Here is a 23,911-nt window from a genome sequence, read left to right as displayed (position 1 = left end):
CCATCACTCGGTTAGAAATATAAGTAAATCATCATTATATGTGGATAAAATGGAAACCATACTTGATTAGAAATATAGTAAATCATCCTTATATGTGGATAAAAATGGAAACCATACTTGGTTAGAAATATAGTAAATCACCATTATATGTGGATAAAAATGAAAATCATACTTGGTTAAAAATATAGCAAACCACCATTATATGTGGATAAAAAAGGAAACCATATTTGGTTAGAAATATAGTAAATCACCAATATATGTGGATAAAAATGAAAATCATACTTGGTTAGAAATATAGTAAACCAACAATATATGTGGATAAAAAAGGAAACCATATTTGGTTAGAAATACAGTAAATCACCATTATATGTGGATAAAAATGGAAACCAATGTAAGAGGATATGCCATTATGAAATCAGTTTTAAAAAAGAAACCATTTGCAGAGAAACATAAAACTAGTGCTTTACGGAGATACCAGAAATATATCAAAATGACTGAGAACCAATATCTTGAAAGAAACCAGCATTGCATTAAACAGATGGCAAATATAAAATTTACCGCTGATAAACAGATAATCGAAAGCCGTTCTAAAAAAATAAAACGTTCGTAGTTAGTTTGTTATATCCCAGAAAGATCATATTACGCATATCTTATCAAACCCTTCCTAACAAACATTTAGTTGTCTTCTTCCTTTATATGTGAAGTTGTTCTCCTCTTGACTAATCGGTAAATAACGCGAGTTATTCATATTTATGTTCCTTACAATTCCAATGCTCTTGATGCACTTGCAGTTACAGTACATCTTAATGCTATTGGTATTATCATCAATATAAAACCCACTCTTGGATATTAACGATAAAATTGTTCAAATACAACATCAACATTAATGCAGCTACTACCAATCTTACGGGTGTCTCATTTGAATGAAACTAATTTATAAAATAATGAAGTCCATGACTAAATGGTAAAGGAGCATATAACGAAAAATAGTATCCTTTTTTGATATCTAGAATTATAAATGTATATAAGCAGCCCATTTCCGAATTACTGTCCCTCATGATTCATAAAAGCAAGTAAGCGATTTTTCTTTTGGAAACTTATTTAAAAAGAAAAAAAAAAGGGGGCTTGCGATCATTTGCACTTGGGGAACACATTCATCGTTTCCAGAATAAATAGGAATACGATTGTATTTAAATATTAAATTCTCTCTCTCTCTCTCTCTCTCTCTCTCTCTCTCTCTCTCTCTCTCTCTCTCTCAGATTAACCAGATAACCAGATAAAAATTAAAACTGCATACATCACCAAAGGAAAATCATATTCATTCCAGGTCCCCGCACTGACATAGTCTCTTAAAAATCACTCAATTTCCACTACCTCTGATTATGCCTGTCTTTGGAATCTCATACGACTTATAAACAATTTACTCTTCATGACCAAACCCCCACACCCGGCCATTACAAGCTCCGGCGAGAAGATTCTCTAATTGCAGTGATAACGACCAACCTTCCATTACCTTCCTGTTAATTGGGAAAATTCCACAGAACACCAGGTAAGAACCAGGGAAGGGAAGAGAGAGAACTAGGGAGGAGACTCGGATACGGGAGTGGATCACTTGGGAGTGGGTGGAGGGGGGGGGGGGGATGACATAAGAAGAAGAACGCGAGGTCAAAAGCGAATCTCTCTCCTATTCGAACAGGACATGACGAAAGAATTCCATTGAGGTGCTCATGACGTATGAGAGAGAGAGAGAGAGAGAGAGAGAGAGAGAGAGAGAGAGATCAGCATTTTGGATTTTAGGGAATTTTTCAGAGAGAGAGAGAGAGAGAGAGAGAGAGAGAGAGAGAGAGAGAGAGATCAGCATTTTGGATTTTAGGAATTTTCACGGGGAAGTTTTCGAGCGAGAGAGAGAGAGAGAGAGAGAAGAGAGAGAGAGAGATAGAGAGAGAGAGAGAGAGAGAGAGAGAGAGAGAATGATTATCAATGAATGGCTGGATAGAAAACCTTTAATATCTGGCAAGAGAGTAAATGTTAATGTGTGTGTATGTGTGTGTGAGAGAGAGATAATGGTTATCAATGAATGGCTGGATAGAAAACCTTCAGGAGATGAAATGTTAACAGAGAGAGAGAGAGAGAGAGAGAGAGAGAGAGAGAGAGAGAGAGAGAGAGAGAGAGGCATGGGAATACAGGGAGGGGCCAGGGTCAGGTCAAGGCAAGGAGGTGGGGCGTAAAGAAGAGACACGATTCGAAGACGTCCGGATACACCTGCAATGATTGTGGCCCAAACCGGATCTTGACCGATGCTTCCAGGGCCACAGATAGCGGTCACGGCGTTAAGTAACCGGAGGACTGGGGCTCTTCATTATTCATGTTTCCTTCTTTTTTTTTTTTTTTTTTTTTTTTTTTTTTTTTTTTTTCGTGGGGGTGGGAGAGAGCGAGAGAGAGAGAGAGAGAGAGAGAGAGAGAGAGAGAGGCAGGGGACAGAGTCGGACATACCTCTAAAGGAAATCTGGCATGGGAACGAAGTGTGTGGGTTACGACTGGCTATACTGTTGTTAATATGTCTACAAATCATTTCCGAGACTGCGCATAGACATTAATAAAAAAATATGGTTATTCGGTCGTGGTTTGACGTAATCACCGCGTCATAATACATATGATTTATGATCTTTTAAAATGACTTTGCTGAATTAACAATAATAAGTTATACATAGTATAAAATGGCAACAGTGTAATACGTGGGGGATATATGAATCACATAAACATGTTCCCTGAGAGAGAGAGAGAGAGAGAGAGAGAGAGAGAGAGAGAGAGAGATCAAACAAGGGTTATAAATGACAGCAAAAATTGACATGCAACGCTGGCAACAAGGTAGACGGGTAGATGGGAATTACGATGAAAAAATATTGCCAAGGACATGCTGGCGTCAGTACATAATAATAATAATAATAATAATAATAATAATAATAATAATAATAAGATAAAACTAGAGGCTGAAGTAGCTCCAGGACTCATGCAGAAGAGTGTGATCCTCGAAACTGCACACATAGTAAGAAAAGTGATGGACTCCTTTAAGGAGACAGGATGCAACCAGGAACCCCACACTATAAATACCACCCAGTCGAATTTGGAAGTCTGTGATAGACCACAAAAAAAAAATAATATATATATATATATATATATATATATATATATATATATATATATAATATATATATATATATATATATATTAACCATTACCCACTTTTAAAGAAAGATTCTTACAAACTATAAGCAAAATATTTACCAACCATACTTAAGAAAAACTATCACTGATTATTACGAGAATGCTAATATTCAAAATTACGTTAATATATCACGTGTATCACTGATCGCCTTTCGTTTCCAGTGTACACTGGAGAAGATCTTCATCTGCCATTACTAAGATTATGATAAATCAATGACTACGATGAATAGGACGAACAATGAATGCCATGAATATGTAGAAGAGTGCCGAATAACCAACCAGTGCCATCCAGACACTACTGGCTTATAATGACGACTGCGATTTGGCATTCGTACAAACTTAGGAATGAGAGTTATACGGAGGAAAAATAGTGTCTTTCGACTGACAAGGGCTGAAATAAACTGAAAAAAAAACTCGCTTGATTTATATTGGTCTCATTTCGTTATATACTATAAAGGTTAGCATACCTACTGAGTTCCGCTGTAAATCATAATTCTTGGGCAAAACCATGACAAATCATCTCTGGGTAATCCGGGAATAAAATCGTTGAGCTCCTAAAACGCATAAACAGTTGCAATCCGCTAAAATCAACAATACAGAATTAATATTTGTTTTAAGCATTTTCCTGTGAAGATCTTCAGCGGATAACTTTCACCTCGATCGCAACTTATAAAGAAGGATTTATCACTTTCATCATCACGTTTTTAATGTCAACAAATGTTGCACAAAATGATTGCCAAAGATTACGAACGTTATTCAGTATTCTGAAATTTCCAAAAATATATTTCTTCCTGGCATTGCGCGTTCGCAAACTTCATGCGAAAGACATAACATAATAAAAAAATCAATGAATCCACTCCAGCAGATCTGTTTCTAATATCGTCTTAAAATTGTACAATATATTCAATATGTTACCACACCGATTTTCCTTGCAGATTACGAACCTGCAACACTACAACGGACACAAGTTTTAGTGACTTTTTTACGAGTATTTTTTTTATTTTTAACGCTCCGATCTCCACGTGGGTCCAAACAACATAGGAAAAGGGTCTGTCTGGTCAGATTAGCAAACCTTTCCCCTCCAGGTATATAACCTTATGGAGGTTCCATCCGGTGGCCTGAAAATCATACCGAAACTTCATCTGTATAGTACCTACCTGCCCAACCTCTAATGCGGCCAACGCCTCTTGACCGACCCGTTTCCCCAAATCCCTGGCTTTACGGCGAAAGCCTAGAGATTTAACACGTGTGCCGCACCTGTTCCCAGAGCTTCTTTGCATTACAGGCTATCCCACGGGTACTATCGCAGGGGTCGACCCGGGGATATTTCCGTGGGGTTTTTCTTAGGAAAACCTGTCATGTCAGCGATGTTATGGGGTTAATGATGGCATTTCTTGAGGGATGATACGTCACAGTGTCATCAAAATTACACGCGTCAACTATGAGCCGTACATGGCAGAGCCTGTTAATGATACGTTTTTTTTTTCACACCTGCAAATGAAACAGCCCACTTTACCATCATAACCTGCGGTTTTACCAATAATTTCTTACGGGGGTAATTAGAACGTCATCCGTGTCTTCAGTTACAATTCTGTTGAAATACTTCATTTACAGAACTTACATATACTGATAAAACGTCATGTGTATGATACTAAATATATAAAAAAAAAGTATAGCACACTCTACCTCACTTCCACTCAGTGTTTTAGCTTGCAGCTACAGGAGATGGTCAGAAAGTCCCAGCTACAAGGACGGACGGCGGAGTCTCTCTATAGGAATGTGGTGCCTTTTGACAGTCTTCAAATTGTAAATACACAGAAGCCTTAATCTCGATCGTAAAATATAAAGTGTTTATTATCCCAAAGAAAATTCTACGCCCAGGGTGCATAATATCATAATAAATATTAGGTTCTCCCGATACACAAAACTCCACTTGCATAATAATGGTGGCCGCAGGGCTTGCAACGAGCTCCTACGTGCAAGGATGCAAGAGAAGAAAACGGAAACGTAAGGGATGAACTTGCAAAAAATAATAAAAAAAATAATAAAAAAACTGAAAGTAAAACCTATAACCATGATATATATATATATAAAAAAACAGCTCCGGTTTCTTACCTGTCCAATAAAGCATCCTTGTCACCTGGTACAGAAACACTCAGGAATATTACCTTCCAGGTGGGGGAAATATGTACACACACGTCGATAAGATAAGTGCACCAGAATTATTCATGGGGACGTGAAAGTTGTACAGTCGTACACACACAGCACACACACACACACACACAGAGAGAGAGAGAGAGAGAGAGAGAAGAGAGAGAGAGAGAGAGAGAGAGAGCCCTCCCAGCCCTACAGGAGAATTTGACATTTACTGTTACCATCGCGGACCAATATACCTCGCACTCTCACCAATATTTGTTATTATCTGGGCGGTCATAGGCAATGTATAATCTGCGCCTGCCATATGGCCTTCATAGGCTATGTACAATCTGCAGCAATATGGCAGAGACATAACATTATATACATCAATATGACTTCAGGATGTAAACCCAAATAGCATATGAAATAAGTTACTTTTGGATTATACATTACACAAATATAATCGAAAGTATAGTGACGAGGCGAATGGTATAATCTTCGAAAATTCTTATGCCCACTCCGTGACCTACAAGGCCAGTTGTCATTTTCTAAATATTTCCTTTTGAGATGAGGTTGCCTCAAGCACTCGATCACACAGACAATCACATGAGCTTGTGTTCACTGCATTTGGAAATACTCATTTCACTCAATGTCGTTTCTCTTGATCTGACCAGGAAACCGTCATATTGGTGTAATAAGCATCCTTCTGACTGAAAAGGAAATAATATCGCAGATGGCACTCCCTTGCACAAGACTGATTCTGAGCGAAGGTTACAGAAAGCTGTTCGAAGAAATAGATTTTTACACACACAACCTTTGCCTTCATTTCACTGCGCTTCTGTGTAACCGAAGAGCAATAAAAAAAAAAAAAAAAAAAAAAAAAAAAAAAAAAAAAACCGGATATATCAAGTTTCTTCAGACTACAACCAATATGTCACAATTTTTTCACTTCCAGAAAGACCCCAATATTATTCCTTTTTCAGTACCCGACCTACAAATTCTTTAGTTTAGAGGAACTCTCCATATGTCAAGCGCTGTTCACTTTCAACTCAATGTGATACTGAAGATCAAACGGAAAAAAATTCTTGAGAGGTATACTTTACATTTCTTTTTCTTATTGCCATATTCGGCTATATACTGTGTTGTACTTTTTTAACTGAATACAACGGGAAAGGTCATTCACAAAAATTACTACTCCCGGCTCTGTATGTATATGTGTGTAATACACATACACACATACTCTTCAGCAATGAATAGTTTACTGCTTACTTCCCTAAGTTTAAATGGCACCTCTGATAGCAAGAGAAAAGTTTCAAGAACTTTATACTTTTACAGAGAGAGACCTTACCTTACCTTACAGACCTTACATCTTGTTCGGGTTGCCCCAGGTCCCTCAGTGTGAGGCACCTCTAATGTCTACCAGAGAGTTGCTAGTACATCTTCCGGTATATTTTGCATCTTCCAATCTTGGATGTCTGGGATGCAGTTAGATATTTGTCGAGCTTATTCTTAAACACATCTACGCTCACTCCTGATATATTCCTCAGAGAGCTGGCAACGCATTGAATAGACGCTGCATTATCGATCTGGTGCGTAGTGGATTAATGTCTGTGTGCTTTCCTTATTTTTCCTGGTATAGTTTTGGGCACTATTAATCTACCTCTGCTTGCTCTTTCTGATATTTTTAGTTCCATGATATTTTCTGCTATTCCTTCTATCTGTTTCCATGCCTGAATTATCATGTAGCGTTCTCTTCCTCCTCTGACTATATAATTTTAAGAATTGTAGTCTTTCCCAGTAGTCTAGGTCCTTAACTTCTTCTATTCTAGCTGTAAAGGACCTTTGTACACTCTCTATTTGTGCAATATCCTTTTGATAGTGTGGGTACCATATCATATTGCAATATTCAAGTGGACTACGAACATATGTTTTATAAAGCATAATCAGTGTTCAGCTTTTCTTGTTTTGAAGTGCCATAACAACATTCCCATTTTTGCTTACATTTTTGCCAACAGAGTTGCTATTTGATCATTGCATAACATGTTCCTATTCATCATCACACCAAGGTCTTTAACTGCTTCCTTATTTGTGATGGTCTCATTAATTAGGTCCCTTATATGCATATAGCTTTCTTTCTCTGTCTCCATAATTTTATTGATTCAAATTTATCAGAGTTAAATACCATCCTATTTACCTCTGCCCAATCATATACTTTGTTATGGTCTCTTTGTAGAGCGTTCCCTATCTTCATCACAAGTAATTTCTCTACTTATTCTTGTGTCATCTGCGAAACTACTCACTACCGAATCCTTCACATTATTGTCTATGTCTTCAATCATAATAACAAACAGTATTGCAGCTAACACCGTACCTTGCGGCACACCGGATATTACCTTGACTTCATCCGATTTCTCGTCGTTTGCAATAACTATCTGTTTTCTGTTGTGTAAAAATTCTTTTAACCATCTTCCTACTTTATCCACGATATTGTGTTTTCTAATTTTCTTCGCTAATATATTATGGTCTACTTTATCAAAAGCTTTTGCAAAGTCTAAATAAACCACATCTGTTTCATTTCCGCTTTCATATTTTTGAATATGTTCTCACGGTGGACTAACAGTCGGGTTTGTGTACTTTTCCTGGTACGAAACCATGTTGTCCTTTATTAAACAAATTATTTTTTATTAAATGTTTCATAATATTTTTCTTCATTACCCTTTCATACACTTTCATAATATGTGATGTTAGACTCACAGGCCTATAATTACTTGCCTCTAGTCTTGATCCACTTTTGAAAGTAGGGGTAATATATGCTAATTTTGTGCTCATCATAAATCTTGCCTGTATCTACACTTTGTCTTAATAATATTGCAAGTGGCTTTGCGATAGAATGAACTACTTTCTTTAACAAAATAGCAGGAATTCCATCAGGCCCTGCAGCAGCTCCATTTTTAATTTCATTAATAGCCTGCACAATATCAGCTTCATTAATATCTATGTCAGCTAAATATTCACTATTTTCATCCCTTACTTCTATATCATTATCTTCATTATCTATTCTAGGGGTGAATTCTCTCTTATATCGTTCTGCCAGTATGTTGCAAATTTCCTTTTTTCATTCGTTAATCTCCCTTCAATTCTCAGAGGGCCTATTTCTATTCTTCTTTTATTCATCTTCTTCGCATATGAGTATAATAGTTTGGGGTTTTGCTTGATATTTAATAGGGTTTTTTCTTCCAAGTCCCGTTTTTCATTTTCTTTTGATTGTATAATCTTTTGTTCTGCATTTTCTATCTTACTTTTTAGTTCTATAACTTTCCATGCATTTTTTTCTTTTGCAAGACCTTTTTTCCACTTTCTGATTTTCTGGAACAAGATCCTTCTGTCTCTTGGTATGCATGAATGATGTTTACTTTCTTCTTCGGTATATATTTTTTCCACTATTTTCTCCAATATTTTATATAATATCTCCGTATTTACCCTTATGTCATCACTACCGAAAATGTTATCCCAATCTTTTGTTAATTCTTCAATTAATTTCTGACCCATTTTATATTTTTAACTGTAGAAGTTGTATTTTCCATATCCTTCCCACTTTTTCATTTCTTGCTTATCTCTATTTTCACTTGCTTTGGAATGAACTGTTAATTCTATGACATTATGGTCTGAAATATTCGCATTATAAACTATTATTTCTTTAACATAATTCATCTCGTTCACAAATACTAGGTCTAAAGTATTTTCCTTTCTTGTTGGCAGGTGATTTATTTTGTTGTTGAATTTTTGTATTTCTAGTAGCATATCTAATAGCTTTCAAATTGCCTCTTATCTTCTGCACTACTATTACTCTCTTTTTTATATGTATAAGTACAACCACAATCTCCTATTCGTTCTTTCCATTCTACGAAAGGAAAGTGAAGTCACCAGATAGGAGAATAGTCCAGTCCTTGTGATTTCTACATATATCATCCAATTTTTCAATTATTAAGTCAAACTCTTTAGTATTAGGAGTCTATATATTACTATGTTCATCAATTTTTCAGATTCAAATTCTACCGCTATTAGTTCACATTCTGAGTTACTATATTTCTCATATATTTTTCCTTGTTTTTTGTCTTTCCCATATATTGCGGTTCCCCCTTGATTCCTATTTTTTCTATCTGATCTATAAGTTTGGAACCCTTTTATTTGATCATCATTCCCAGTTCTCTTGGGAATACCAGGTTCCACTTATATTCATTATATCTATTTTCTTTTCATTTTGGGTTAGGTTCTTCTAATGTACTCTATTTTTCTTTTTGAGTTACTCGTAACTAAACCCTGCGCATTCATCACTATGATGGTTTGCGTGTTTTCTCCTTCATTTAATACTGGTAGTAATAAGGATTTTCCCATGTCTCTTTCCTGTTCTGGTATGTTGTTCTTTTTTTCATTTCCAGAAATTTCTGACATTAAAAAATCCAACTTTTCCATAATATTTGATCTTCCTTCATCATAATTATTCATTTTGTGCTGAATCTGCAATTTTCTCCGTTTTCTGCAATATCCTCTTGCATAATAAATACAGTTATTATCTCTTGAGTATAATTTCGGAGCTGATGCTTTGAAATTTTTTGCTGACACCTCTGCATATCTCATTGGTGGTTTGCTTTTCTCTTTTACCTGATATTCTTGATTTCTCTCTTTATTTGTTTCTTTCTTATTTTGGATTTTATTACTTGGTTGGTTATTTATTTGATTATGATTCATGGCTACAGGGTGCATATATTTGCATTTTTTGTCGAACTTACATCCTTTTCCTTCTTTTAGGTTTTACATATTTTTGGATGCAGATCTCTGCAATCATCCCCATATGCCATCATCTAAGTATGCACATTTACCATATATTTCATAGTTTTGACATATCTTAGGATGTTTGTAGTAACATCTTTCTCCAAATCTGCAATTCCCTCTTTCAAAAGGTTGCAGATTTTGTCTTTCTTGTCTATTTTTTCCTCTTTCCCTTTGTCATTGTATAGATCTGGGTAGAGCCTCTTCGGGATTTGCTTTTCTGTTGTCATATCGTAATTTATTTCTTCGTAGGTATGCTGCTTTATTGCCTCATATGTAGTATCAATGAGTATCTCTGCATCCATACTTTTATCTTGTTCTTTGTTTTCCTTATTTTTTTCTGTCATTTCATTTTTGTTTACTTCTCTTCCGTTTTCCTCTTCTTCTTTTCTTCTTCTTCTTCCTCTTCCTCTCTTCTTCTTCATCCTCAACTATTTGTACATTCAATCTTGATTTAATAACATTGTCTATCCATGATAGACATGTTGAACAAAAAATTCTTGTATCTTTTCTCAAATCTTGTATTACCTCAGCACACTGTGGATGGGTCGGAATGTTGCATGCAGCACATTTTCTGATTAGGTTTTGTGGATTGACTATGCTATACCAAACCTTACACAGTTTGCATGCTTTTGGCATTCTTTTTCCTAATGCATCAATTAGGATATTCACAAGATTCACCTTATTCATTTTCTTTGTCGGAATATGTTGGTTTATGTATCTTTATGAGTCTCTTGACCACTTGGATTTTATTTGGAACTTCTTCAATTATTTTCAAGATGTTTTCATTAGATTTGTTCCAGTTTGAAGGATTATATCCTTCTATATATCTATGAATGCTTTTGTATCTTTTTTGGTTAGGACTGTTGCTGATTTCATAGATGAGAAATGCCAGTTCCCTTCCTGCTACCTCATCGTATTGCGAATCTGCTAAACACGCCAAATTACGCCACCTCTTCCCGCAGTTGGAACTTACTGCCATCTTGTTCTGATTTATAGTATTACACTTGATAAACTAACTTAGAAGACGCTTTATCCTACTATTTTCACACTAATCTTATCACCGATAGTTCACGAACACTTCTAGATATTTCTCAAATTCTAGTCGTATGTTAAACTTGTGATATCTGTTGATTAATCTGACTTCACGCGGGTACGTCTCACCAAGCAAGAGAGAGAGAGAGAGAGAGAGAGAGAGAGAGAGAGAGAGAGAGAGAGATATCATGTCACGGCTCTTAAGCCATGAAAAAGCTCTAGCTTTGTGATCCAAAGCAAATGACGCAAATGTGACTGACTGCCTCATCAAAGATAATTGGCTATTTCCTAACAGGAATGATCTTAGCAACCATAATCTTGTTTTTCGCCACTTTCTTCGTAAACACGAGACAGCCAACAGATGATGCTTAATGCCTGATTGCAACGCGTAATGGTAGCCATCAGTAATGTATACGTCCTCAGAGAGAGAGAGAGAGAGAGAGAGAGAGAGAGAGAGAGAGAGAGAGAGAGAGAGAGACTCGTAATGGCAACCATAAGAAAGGCATATTTTCTCAGAATCTCCACTTATCTGAGAGAGAGAGAGAGAGAGAGAGAGAGAGAGAGAGAGAGAGAGAGAGAGAGAGCTCGTAATGTCAGCCGTCTTATGTACACTTCCTTAGAATCTCCACTTATTTGGAGAGAGAGAGAGAAAGAGACAGAGAGAATGTCAATCACATCATCTGAAGCTACATAAAAAAAGGGCCATTTATTCTATGGATGCGTTGCAAGAATGTCTTCCTTATCATAAAGAAAAAAAAAGGGGGGTGGGGGAAGCCTCCATTTACACCAAAAGAAAGCAAAAAACCTAAACAGAATACTGGCAGCTCTCTCTCTCTCTCTCTCTCTCTCTCTCTCTCTCTCTCTCTCTCTCTCTCTCTCTCTCTCTCTCCACCGAGAGATGCCAGAGTCGTTCTCTGCCATCAACTTCCACCCATACACACACAAAAAGAAAGATAACAAAAAATAACACGCAAACCTACAAAAAATATCTTTAATGGCGGTAATACGACACGGAGCCCCGCGTTTGTAATGTGTATGGGGCCCGTCTCCTCACGCGTTCCCGTAAGCTGTCAGTATTTCCTATACAGTGAGTTTTCAATTTGATGTTGACAGCAAAGGCTGGATGAAATAAAAACGACTTTGGTTAATCGGCCACGAATGTTTATCACATATCTAAAGCCGTCTGATGTATTGATATTTTAAGAGCTTACATTGAACCTTTGAATAAAATTAATCTATAACTGCTTTGCTTAGAAAGCTTCTGTTTATTCTTTGCATGTAATAAAAAAAATTATAATAAATGTTACGGGGACGAAAGATATATTTTATAGTCTTTTGGAATGTTTGACACACCTTTTGAGCCGTAAAATTTGAGAAAAAGTCAGATGCAAATGTTAGATACTTGTGCAATACAAATAAGACAGCACAGATACAATGGTCCACATGTAAAATAATGTTCCAAGATATTGCAAAATTCTGCAAAAATAGGCGATATTCTTGATCTCAAAAACACGAAAGATTTGTAAAAAAAAAAAAAAAAAAAAAAAAAAAAAAATCGCAATGGTGTTGACAAATAAAAGTACAGTAAATGATTTTTAAATTTAAAAATAGTAAACATGTAAAATATGGGATAACTGTTACAGATAGAATAAGAAGCCAAATTGATTCAAAATCTACCAAAAAAAATAAAATTTATTTTTTTTTTATTTCTGGATGATGGGTAGGCAGATACACGACCAAGTCTACGGTTTCAACTCTTACACTTTCAAGAAAACATTGCTATCCAGTACTTCAGTCACAGTAATATAACGGGGCAAGCAATTAGCAAGCTAAATCAAAGATACATTCTGCTGAACGGCTATTTGCAAATAAAATTACCTCAAGACAGATTAGCTTCTGTGAGAGAAATGTTTTCTTCCAAAGGACCAAATCTAAACGGTAGGAAAACACGTGTAATGTGAGGCATCAATATCTGTTGTTGTTGAAGCTTAAGCTGGCCCTATGCCAGCACGGACTCTTGCTCCTAGAGCAGCCCGTAAGCATTAATACAGAACATAAAAAAGTTAACACATTTGCCATATCTAATCGAACAACATTTTCCTGTTGCCTTTCCCTTCACATAAGGATTTATTTTCAAAATCATCAAAACTGGAAAAAAATAGTTTTCACTTATGTTTCAATATTATTTTCCAGCAGTTTTCATACACAAACAGCTTCTTTATGCCGCCACCGGTACTGGAAAATGAAGGAAGATAAATGATTAAACACATCGAATGAGCACTATAATAACGAGCGTGATAAATAGAGCGATATATATATGACCCAATCATTAATATATCACAACAAACCATTAACTGCCCAGATACGAAATCCCTCGACAATCCTTCTCCGAACTTGCTTCCAAAACCTAAAATTAAAATTATGATACCTCAGCGTCACACGAACACCAATACTGTACCAGACATACTGCGAAGCTTCAGTAAGTCAAATACGGGTTATGGCACGGGAAACTAATACGGAGAGAGGGAGAGAGAGAGAGAGAGAGAGAGAGAGAGAGAGACTTGTGTATCCTGTCTCTTCAGATAAGGGCGGCCATAAGAATCTGATAAGATAATCAAATAAGTCTGCGCGTAGTAGGTTCCACGAGCAGAGCGGCTACTTCGCCCAATGGATGTAACGGCAATGTACGCCCACGCCCACTGCGATAGGCCTACAGGCAAGTAACAAAACAGCCTCCTCCCTTAAAACGCCTTACACACCATCCACTCACACGTACGCATTCTCTATCTCGGTGACTACCTAGACATAAGCTTTAAAAAATAAAAATAATACTCTACCAGCTTCCACGGGTCGAAAATCACAGGACGAATCCCGCAACAGCTCCCGAGTGCAAACTGGCGCCAAAGAAATCCTAAGCCAACAGCCCCAATGGTTACTTATCGCCGGGACGAAACATGAAATCAACCGCGCCGACCCTTTTTCTTCGGCATCCGGTTACAGCATTTAGAATATCTTCTAAGAAGAGGGTTTTCCGGACACGCCCTCGGGATACAGTCGCGGGTCGCTCGCTGGCCGTATATACGTTTTGCTGCTACCTTTCGAGGAGCGAAGTAACGAGGAAGGGAAATGGGTAAAAAATATTCGGTTTCCTTCACTGGAAAGGATGTAACTATTTATGGCTGAGGGCTACTTCGGAAAGACCACGCGAGGAGCATCGAAGGTATAATTAGGTCAAATGAAGGGAAAATATGACTGAATCGAATGATTTCTCAAATTTCAACTACGTAATTTACACAGGAAGTTTACAAGCATTTCTTTACAGCTTCTAATATCTTGATTTCACAAGCATAGCTGGAGAGTAATCAATACCAAGAACACTTATTTAGGGATAATTTTGACATACCCTTAACGAATCTCAATTCTGTATAGTTAAATTCATACGAAAACCACCACAACGTCAGGAAACACACGCCATTTCTTTTCCCAAAAATAACCAAGCAACACACTATGATTGATTTCGAAAAAATCTCACGACATAAAGCAAAATCCTGTGAGAATGAGACTGGAGATATTCCTGTATCATGACATGTTCGTCTTCGAGGAAGCTACACGTTCATGAAAGAGATCTAGACAACTGACAGGTGACAGCAAATTATGAAAATGGCTGCAATAACACTGTCAATTCAGTGAACCCTAGGAGACAATAAGGCCAAACTGCACACATTACAAAACTAATACGAAATAATGCGGAATTTGCACTTACATATGCCTTAACGTAGCTAAGAACTAAAGAAATTATAGTTCTTAAATGACACAGAGACGAAAGCTGTAGAAAAGTGAAGAAAACCAAGGAAAGTCCTCTGCCATTTCGACTCTTATTATCTCTCCATCCCAGCCCCGCCCCTCTGCATGGAAGAGAGGTCCTTTGAAAGTCCGAGGAAGAAGGTGGGCAGGTGGGGTGGGCGCTGGGAGGGAGAAGATTAGATACTTACCCAGCGTTATTCAGCACATTGCATTCTACACCCATCAAATGCGAAAGCGACTCACGGTACTTTGCAAATCTATTCACTTTCCTTTTCTCTGACAATGACAGGAATCGCCTATTGTCAGAGTGAGGCTTCTATATGCAAGAGCTCTCTATGGAACTTCCGATACAAAGGAAATGTATGCGCATGTAACACAGCCACCTTCTCTCTCTCTCTCTCTCTCTCTCTCTCTCTCTCTCTCTCTCTCTCTCTCTCTCTCAATATTTGTCCCTAACCAAAATTTGTCTGGAGGTTAAGTCATACACACAAAACTAATAAAAGAACAACAACAACAGTGTGGAAGAGCCGAAAAGAAAGCTAGACAAAATCATCAGAACACTGTGAATGAACAGTGGAAACCTGCTCCTAGAGATAAGTGAGCACACGACGTCTCCTCGGATGGACTAATAAGTCTTTGAGACATCCTAGTCCTTGTAACTCCCGTTTGAATATCATGACGACACAAACATCTTTAAAAGTGGGGCAGGTCAAAACAGTTTCCTCTGTCCCATAAATCTCAGACTCTCCTGAGAGAGAGAGAGAGAGAGGAGAGAGAGAGAGAGAGAGAGAGAGAGAGAGAGAGAGAGAGAGAGAATTTGCAACAATGCCTGTTGGCGGTACCAGTATTTCAAACAACATAACCCCTTCATGCTTGCAAATTTTGGATTCCAATAAGACTTATTATTAGTTTTCTATAAAAGAAAACTACGAGATAGCTTTGTCTGTCTGTCCGCACTTTTTCAATGTTTGGCCCTCAGATCTGAAAAAAAAACTACTGAGGCTAGAGGGCTGCAAATTGGTATGTTGATCGTACACCCGCCAATCATCAAACACACCGAATTGCAGCCCTCTAGCCTCAGTAGTTTTTATTTTATTTATGGTTAAAGTTAGCCATGATCGTGCGTCTGGCAAACACATAGGTGCCACCTGGCTGCGTCTGGCACAGATATAGGTGCCACCTGGCTGAAAGTTTTATCGGGCGTGGCTGAGAGTTTTATACAGAGAACTCGACTGCGCCGAAAAAACTTCAGCGCATTTTTTTACTTGTTTAATCAACTTATAGAATTTCTGGGAATTCAGGGAGTTCGACGCAGCCACAGAAACCCCGAAACATTTTCGGGAATTCACAACCATGGAACGTTTCTTTCCCGACTTCTTCTACCAGCTGCGACATCACCTCTTCACAACCTGTTTCCTGTTAGGAGTCTTTCCCGTCTGAACGGTCAGGAAATCCCCACCCAGGCGTTTCCGTCACCCAAGGAACCCCCACGCGCGAGTTCTTCGGACATTCGATCATGTCTTATAAACTACTGAGGCTATAGGGCTGCACACTCGTATGTTGATAACCTAACCTCTAATCATCAAACACACCAAACTGCGACCTTCTAGCCTAAGTAGTTTTTATTTTATTTAAAGTTAAAGTTAGCCATGATCGTGTGGAGAGGACCAAAGTATGGTTTGTTTCTGTTTAGAGGGCAAAAGATGGTACCCAAATATAAGAGGGAGATAAGACAGAATACAGAAATTAGGCCAAAGGCCAAGCGCTGGGACTAATGAGGTCATTCAATGCTGAAATGGAAATTGCCAGTAATAGGTTTGAAAGGTGTAACAAGAGGAAAACCTCGCTGTTGCACTATGAATCAAGTGTTAGGAGACGGTCGAGGAAAGATGAAGAAAGAGAATATGAAAGGAGGTACAGTAAAAGGAACGAAAGTGGTTGCAGCTGGCGGCCGAAGGCATGCTGCAAAGAACCTTAAGTAATGCCTACAGTGCACCGCATGAGGTCCACTGACGGCACTAACCCCCTACGGGGAAGGAATGAGAGAGGCTGAAGCTAGGGGACGAAGGCACGTTGCAAAGGACCTTAAGTAAGGCCTACAGTGCACCACATGAGGTGCACTGAAGGCGCTACCCCCCTACGGGGTATAAGACTGAGAGGACAATTTTAATTAAAAACAAATTCCAAAGTTTAAAACAAGAACAGGGAACCGAGGGACTCCATCAGAGAACTGCTGCCGTCATCACCTGAGTCGTTTTTTTTTCTGCAACTGGTATTTTGGACTATCCCTGCATTGCCAGTTAAGACAATGAATTTAAATTCGTAAGTAAAAGGGACGGCTGGGAAAATCCGAATATTGCAACAGGGGGAACACAGAAATTCTCTAAACCTTTATAATACTCTTCAACATTCACTTCGTTCGCAAGTCACATCATGGCACTGTATTTGTACCTCGCATTTGGACCTTCTGTCTCAATACGATAATTAGTTTCTTGATTCGGCAAAACGCCAATTTAAAAACCACATCATCAGAACTACACTTGTTTTAATAAAAGAGGGAAGATCGTAAATTGATCAGTATGATAGTATTTTATTCTGAACATCGACCATAATATATATATATATAAGTAGTATTAATACACACGTGTACACACACATAGTACCTCACCTTAAGACGACACCACACCCACCTGCAATACGAGGAAGTATAGGGCGGGTGGGTGAAGGGACAATTAGCTGGATCTGGTGTTGTAGTGGACAAGGGAATCTTGATATAGGAAGGGCTTGCGAAGAACGAAGGGGAGAGACATCCTCAAGGATGCCTTAAAACTAAGGATGGGTTAGAGAGAGAGAGAGAGAGAGAGAGAGAGAGAGAGGAGAGACGTGTCAAATCCTTAGCACGGCAATATTATCATTACTCACACTATGGTCTGTCCATCGGATTCCTAAGGACTGTCCAAGAAGCAAGGAGATTTGATGGCACAAGGCCATAATAACTAACGTGCTTTTGGCTTTATTGCTAAGCCGTTTTCAGCCCTCTGAAACTGGCTTAGTAATAAAGCCGAAACCGGTCAGGATTTACAACCGTTCCATTTTTCCATGTGGATATTTGACATATGACTCAAGCGTCAAAGTATCATATTCATATATATATTATATATATATATATATATATATATATATATATATATATGTGTATATATATGTGTATATATATATATATATATATATATAATATATATATATATCTATGATACTTTGATGCTTGATTTTATATGTCTAATAAAAATTATATACATAATGATAATTAACTCTCCCAAGGGAAAACTTAAAATGGGAAACATCAAAACGTTAAGTTTTTATCTCATGGAGTTTTAGGCAAATTGATGGTCACATCAAACCTTCAGTGACCTTTTTACCAAGCAGGTATTCAGAGCCGCCCAGCCAAACTTCCAGAAACCCGGCCATTCCAAGGAAACCGAGGTGAAAATAAAACGTCGTTTCCTGTAACTAAAAGGTATTCACGACCACGGCCCCAATGCTGCATATCATTACTGTTAAATCTATGACTCACGTGGCTATAATAGAAAAGGCATTCCTTTGAGATTCAAACGACACCTCGGCAAAGAAAGAATACCTCGGTTGGAGATATATGATCATTATTCTTTTGGAAATTCGACTACCTATTAAGGAGAGGCAACAGAGCTGGCAATTAATTCAACGGCTCTAGAGGGGGGCAAAATAAAGAGAAAAATAATAAATGATAATTGTATTTCGTAGACAACCACGCATACCAAATAGGGAAGCATAAACACTATGTAAATGCTACACTGACAGACAAGCTGAAGATGGCAACACTCACAGGCCTTGACCAATATGAGCTCTCAGAGGATACAAAAACAATACCCTCTAACAAATGAACATGTGAGCATATATGAGCATACGACTTGGGCTGAGGGCCACAATAAAAAAAATAAAAAAAAAGAGAAGTGTGACTTCCCAGACCTGTCGCTACGATACCCAGAGGATTTCCTTTTAAACTGGAAATATCTTAATCTTACGCCATCACTGACGTCCTATATGTATTCTCGTATAATCTGAAAGATTAATTATAAAACGTAATAATTATCAAAACTAATTCCATGTAATAGATGTATACGAAGAATTTGGAATTTTTTTTTATTCCTATCCACTGTGACACTATTAAAGAGAGGATTGACTAAAGAAAGACGAAGAGAGAATGGGGGTCATTAATGACCAACCTTTAATATTTCACACCAAAGTAAGAAGAATAATAAAAACCCAGCAGAATTGAGAAAAAAATCGGAGAATGCAAAACGGTGGAGGAGAAAGCTGTGTGAATGAAGTAGGCCATATTCGGGACGCCAGCAGGGTGGGGTCGGGAGGCCGGCCAGCAGTCTCAGAAGCATCGACGGGGCGGTGGCGTCGCTACCCGGAGGGACTGATAGGTGGAGGTAGTGGGGGAAGAGGAGGAGGAGGAGGACCTGTGGGACAAGCGACCGGGGGGTTGGGGGTAAGAATAGGACCGTGGCGGAGGGGGAAGGGAGCGGTCATCTTGTCCACACCATCTCCACCCGCAGGCAAGCTGAGCCCTGTTGCCACATACACCAGAGAGGACCTTATTTACGCTTCTTCATTCTCGTCAGCCGTTTTCCTTTGTCCCAGGTGATGATTGCCTATCGTACCCCCAAACTCAATTTGATCTTCGCTGTCCGAGAAAAATACGAAAGGCGTCAGCGGTTAACAATTAGGAAAGTAAAATGTGAGGGGGGGAATACGAGTAACTGGCGACAGGAGAATGACGTCTGATGCAAGGTCTCGCGAAAAAGGGGGTCAATGGTATTTCTTTTCGGGAAAAACAACACGTACGCCTGCGCATAACTGCCGGCTATTTGCCAATCAATTACATCCCACTTCTAACAGTATTAATTATAAAAAAAACCCTTTAGACAGTTCATAAAAATATATACTATAGTATATACAGTTTATATTCTATATATATATATATTATTATATATATATATAGATATATATATATATATATATATATATATATATATAATATATATATACTATTTATATCATACATATTCAGCGTGAACTTGAAAATGTGCAAATTACTATACTACGAAATTACTTGTTACAAGTCCCTGTTTCACTTACCAATCTACCGTGGATTTAAGGATATATATGGATGCATACACAGTGTGTATGTGTATGTGTGTAAACTTCTCCAATTCTTGCTAAGAAGACGTCTTGCAGAACTAAGTAAAACCCTAAACAAACTCTTCCCCCCGACTAAACTTCAAAGAAAGGCAACTTCGGAAGGCAAGAGGCAGCAGTACGGACAGTCGAACCGACAGACAGACCCTCCCAGTAGAGGAGGACATCGGTGGACTAAAGCTAACGTTATGTTAATGATCTGGCCTTCGCAGAATAGGGAGAGAGGGACACCTACCATATATTTTCTAGCTTCTGGAGGCCAAAGGCATTATATACTTACGCAACAAGGAAGAGGTTAAATTATGCATTGAAGAATGTAGTTTGAAGAAAAGTAATTTAAGAAGATTAGAGTCAGGTATATAATTATCTAACCATACACACACACACACACACAGACACAATAGCATTAACCGAAACAATCACTTATACGTTGAATAAAAAATGTCATAATTTGTTAAAAACTTACAGTCTCACTTAACTAGATATACAACCAAAAACATGCAGATACAAATTACCTCTTATAGGGCAGTCAGGGTGTGTGTGTGTGTGTGTGTGTGTGTGTGTGTGTGTGTGTGTGTACTTCAAGAGTAAAAAATCTCTTACAGAGCAACTCTACACTGAATGATGCATAATACCATTTTGAGAAAAGTTAAAAGCTATAAAGTGGAGTCAATTAAATGCTATATCAAAAGCGGCAAACACCGATGACATTTGACGTAAGGAGCTAAAATTGCCGATTAGCTGAAAACTAAATCATTCTACGCGAGTCTACTGCTCAGTTTAATCATTTCTATACAGTTTGCATAAACAAAATTCCAAGTTCTGTAGCTTCGGCGTCAAAGAACACTGAAGCCGTGACGTCAGTATCAAAATCAGCCTTCGTCAGGTAGGTAGGTAGGTAGCCTTCCACGGATCAGCACGACACGGGTCAGACCAGAGACGAGTGAATGTACTCGAAGGACCGAAAGCAAAATGCGCCGCATACCAACGGGTCTTGGGAAGCGGGTCGTACGACCCCTTCAGAGGTTCCGACAGGACGAGGTGAGGGACGAGGTGAAGCCTGGTCATGAGAAAAGACTACCTTCCTTTTCCCGGGGTCAGGTCAACGGGACGCATCACATGAAATGCGCCATTGAAATCTCGTTACATAACGTACACGGCTATTTACATTTTCCCTTAAGGGAACTATAGATGCGATAACAGTACAGACAATTTTGTTTATTTGATTTTCAGTGGTTCATTTGGACCCATTTGTCAACTTCGCAATAAATTTAACTGGCTATTTAAATTTTCTCCTAAGGGAACTATAGATACGATAAGAGTACAATAAATTTTTTTGTTTATTTAATTTTCAGTAGTTTATTTGGACCCATTTATCAACTTCGCAATAAATTTAACTGGCTATTTAAATTTTCTCCTAAGGGAACTACATACGATAAGAGTACAGACGTAGTTTATTTGGACCCATTTATTAACTCTGCAGTAAATCTAACTATCTATCCCATCGTTTTTCATTTTGCACAAAAAAAGGTAATCTGTAGTTAAGACGTTTGCCAGCATTGTAATGTCATTCCGACTCCACTTCATAACCGTTTTAAATCGCAAATGAAAACAAACAAAATCTTCAAGTGAAAGACGCTTATCTTTTTCCGCACTAAAATTTCATAAGACGCCAGATCTTGAGCATGACCTATGGGCAACTAGGTACGACGAAGGGGCAAAGGGGTTTGACTACTGTGCCCTTAGCGTATATGGGCACCGACGATGATGGGGCTGGGGAACAATACTGGAAGGGAAAAGGAGTGGCAGCTATATGGGGGGGGGGGGGGGATGGGAGGAGAGTAGCCAGGTGAATATGGCATAAGAAACGAAGGGGAGAACTTTGTGAATATGAAATTAGCAGGAGGGCGAGTGGCAGGTGAATATGGAAGAGGATGGAGAGGAGAAAGGCAGATGAATATGGAATGGGATTTAGGGTTAACGGGGAAGTGGAAGGGGAAGAAATGAGAATGGGATAGGGAGGGGGAGATGGAGGTGGCAGGGGTGGAAATGGAAAGGAGGGGGTGGGGGAATGGCAGATGATATGGGATTCTATAGGAGGGGGAGTGGAAGGTGAAATGGGAAGGAGGGGGTGGAAAGGCAGATGATTATGGGATCTATAGGAGGGGGAGTGGAAGGTGAAGTGAGAATGGGATAGGAGGGGGAGTGGCAGGTGAAATGGGAATGGAATAAGAGGGGGAATGGCAGATGAATATGGAATTGATAGGAGGGAGAGTGGAAGGTGAATATGGAATGGGAGGATCAGGAGGGGGAGTAGCAGGTGAAATTGGAAAGGGGTAGGAGGGGGGAGTAGCAGATGACTATGGAATTGTATAGGAAGGGCTTAGCTAAGAAAAAGGAATGGGATAGGACTTATGGGAGGGGGGGGGGGGACGGCCGGGCGCATATGGAATAGGGTAGGAGTGGGAGTCTGCATAAGGATATGGAACATGATAGGAGGGGGGGAAGCGGGTGGCAGGTGAAAATAGGATGTACCGTAATGACAGAAGTGAATGGCAGAGTGAATATAATACGAAGGAGGAGTGGCAGGGTATAGAAAGGAGATGTATTGTGATGGGGAATGGGAGGGGTGTTGGTGGCGAGGTGTGGGACGGAGGGGCGGTGGTAATAGCGAAGAGACAAACGCGCCATTTATTCCCTCTATATAGACTCTTGCCAAGGAGAGGGAAGATACGATAGATAGAGGGAGAGAGGGAAAGGTATATACTATGAGGTGGTGCAGGGCGCGACAGCCATGGAGATGACGACTAGAGAGAGAGAGAGAGAGAGTATGCAACGTAAACAAAAATAAAGCTACTAAATTTATCCAAACTAAAACGCAGTTTATAAAAAAAACACATTCCTAAAAAAGATAAACATATATAAATAAAATGCATGATACAAAGCAATGTAGTTAATGGCCTCATTACCACACTCATTAACCCCACTGTTGCCTACTCTCTCTCTCTCTCTCTCTCTCTCTCTCTCTCTCTCTCAAGGGGTTAATTAAACGCGCAATGGGGGTGTAAGGCTAAGAGACACGTCGTTGTAGCTCGGGAAAGACTGATGACGCAATGCGAGACAATAGCAAACTATACCTAAGGTATGAATAAATGAGATGGATGGAACATACCCACGCATGGAAGATAGGTAGAGGATATTAAACCCTAGCATTTAATGACTGTAGGGTAAGATTCGTCTACAAAAACACATACAAATTTGTGTGTATACATATATATATATATATTATTATATAGATAGATATAGATAGATAGATAGATAGATACTAAGCAGAAAAAACAGAAAACTGACTTTCAAAATTGTGTTTCTCTCTCTCTTTCACACGCGCACACACACACACACACACACACACACACACACACACACACAACACATATATATATATATATATATATATAATATATATATATATATATACACTAAGTATTCTTAAATGGAGAGAGAGAGAGAGAGAGAGAGAGAGAGAGAGAGAGAGAGAGAGAGAGAGAGAATGCGTTACATGGAACGCAATCACAATATATTCAATAGAACTAATTAATTACAAGGCAGCAAAAGCTTTGTACACACTGCCTACGCC

At 38.5% G+C, this 23,911-nt stretch overlaps 1 protein-coding gene across 2 annotated transcripts in view; it reads right to left on the bottom strand.

The window, feature by feature from the left end:
• LOC135207875 (Krueppel-like factor 3) overlaps positions 1-23,911 on the bottom strand; it is a 203,039-nt gene that overhangs the window by 91,822 nt on the left and 87,306 nt on the right. The gene's annotated exons all lie outside the window — the stretch shown is intronic.

This window comes from Macrobrachium nipponense, chromosome 34 (genome assembly GCF_015104395.2).
Source record: "Macrobrachium nipponense isolate FS-2020 chromosome 34, ASM1510439v2, whole genome shotgun sequence".
Classification (NCBI taxonomy): domain Eukaryota; kingdom Metazoa; phylum Arthropoda; class Malacostraca; order Decapoda; family Palaemonidae; genus Macrobrachium; species Macrobrachium nipponense.
This window is presented reverse-complemented; position numbering and strand designations above follow the sequence as displayed.